This window comes from Empidonax traillii, unplaced genomic scaffold (genome assembly GCF_003031625.1).
Source record: "Empidonax traillii isolate 1590-97213 ecotype Southwest subspecies unplaced genomic scaffold, ASM303162v1 scaffold388:size1278207, whole genome shotgun sequence".
Lineage (NCBI taxonomy): Eukaryota > Metazoa > Chordata > Aves > Passeriformes > Tyrannidae > Empidonax > Empidonax traillii.
Genome location: NW_020955581.1, coordinates 567,579 through 569,717, shown reverse-complemented (window position 1 = coordinate 569,717; position 2,139 = coordinate 567,579). Strand labels below are relative to the sequence as shown.

The 2,139-nt window shown below is 33.3% G+C and overlaps 1 protein-coding gene across 2 annotated transcripts in view; it reads left to right on the top strand.

Moving 5' to 3' along the window:
* PDZRN4 (PDZ domain containing ring finger 4) overlaps positions 1-2,139 on the top strand; it is a 242,520-nt gene that overhangs the window by 76,529 nt on the left and 163,852 nt on the right. The gene's annotated exons all lie outside the window — the stretch shown is intronic.

Here is a 2,139-nt window from a genome sequence, read left to right as displayed (position 1 = left end):
CAGCAGCTGTCTTGTACTATTTTAATATCAAATAAACCTCAAACCTAGAAGAGGCATTTTTCCTTATTATTGCTTATGGTAAAAATAGCCTCAGAAAGTCAATCCCCATCCTTGTGTACTCAAATACTTTGAATGTAAATATGTGTATTATTTCCATGTAGAGTGTCCTATTGAACTCTTTCTGTCCTTATTCTCACACATTTATTTTATCACATTGAGAGATTCCTGTGCTAGACTAATTTTTCTACTTATGTGGCCATAACTGCAAAATAAGGAAAATGACATTTGCATTTCTCATTTCTTGCATTATGAAGTTTTGATCTGCCCTGCAGGCATCTGCCCTTGGGGTTTGGCGAAAGACATTTCAAGACTCAGTTGAAAGACACTTGCAATGAAACAGAGGGTGCCCTGGGCAGCAGGGCTTCAGTGCCCTGTCTGGAAGACACGAAATTTCCCAACTTCTTGTTGATTTTTCTAATTAGTGTTGCAACTAATATACACAATAATATAGAAGACATAGAAATATGTTGTTTATTGTAAAGTGGACCCCTAAAAAATACAAATTCGCCTTCATCCATGGTTCAAAAGTCTATGGCTGCCTTGCTATTACTAGGTGAGTGTTTTGAGGGATTTTGCATTTACAAATTAAAACCCAGACAGACTAAAAGAATAATGAATGAGTTGGAGAACGTAGGCCTAGGAATTTTATTTTAGCTCTGAAACATATTTCTTAGGAAATTATGAAAATTGAGTGTTTATCAAAATTTCACACTTAATTTGTTATTTAAGTCACTATCCAAAATATCCAAGGTTGTTACTAATTATGACAATACACACTTGTGAAAGGTATATTTAAACTGTGCTATTTTCTTTACTTCATTTTTTAGCATATATTGGAATAAGACCAGATGTGGTAATGACTTACCAGTGATAATCTGTTCTTTTGGATGATCTCTTTAACACATCCAGTGCTGCCTCCTACTAGAGGCGGGGAATAAATTTAGAAAGATGATGAGGTTGCTCCACGTGACCGTCCTTATTTCATTTGTTGGTGAATGACATTGCTACTCCAAATCCATTCAGAAATTAGTTTTTCTGCTAATAATGTCCAAAAATTGCTACCATGAATGATTGTCTTGTAGCGTGTATAAAGACTTAGGAATGCATTTGCCAAGGATTATCAACTGTACATGATTTAGAGTTGAGTAGGACTACCTACGTACCTAGACACATTTCCTAGTCTCTAAGCCATTAAGTTTCCTATAAATAGTTGAAGACTATAAGAAACAGTGTTTGTTGTGTCATCTTATGTGGACTAAAGGAACAAAATATATGAACATAAAATATACTATTTTTAGACTGTATGTATGTAATTTATCATGGGTAGAGATTTTTTTATTTTAAAGGCTTAGTAATTTAATTCACAGGAGACAGAGGTGGAATCTTAAATTCACTGGGAGTTCCAGTTCTTAAAAAGATTTCTTTACTGCGTCTGCAGTAAAAGAGCAACCTAGTTCTATTTTTAGATTTATCCATAGTAAGAGTAGAAACACTGCTCTGTACATAACCTTTTAGCAGATTGTTACCATGAATGTGTTTAGTAAAACACATGTAAAAAAACACGTAAAAAGAGATGAAAGGTGTGGTCAGAAATCTTCACTGGAAGGCATTTTTAACACTGCATGGGTTCATTTCCTTTACTATCACTGTCTTGCAGTACTTAGCATTTATAGACATCATACCCTTGTAATTGAACTTGCATGAATCATTTATTTACTATGCTGCACTTACGGGTAATATATGTCAAGGGAATTCATTTTTTATTACAGCTGATGTAGCCATTATGATGTCATAATATATACAAGGATAGAGATACAGCTGGAACAGAACTTCTGTCCCTTAAATCTGTGAAACTCAGCACTGTCTACATTTCTGTTTTGGAAGCATACATGCAAGATTTGGTGGTTTAGCATTCTGCTAACTCTTGACAACAGCTTTTTGGTCAGGATGAGGAAATACTTCATCCTAGATGTAGCAGTGACAGTATCTGCATTTAATTTGGTAAAAAAAAAAAAAAAAAAAAAAAAAAAAAAAAAAAAAAAAAAAAAAAAAAAAAAAAAAAAAAAAAAAAAAAAAAAA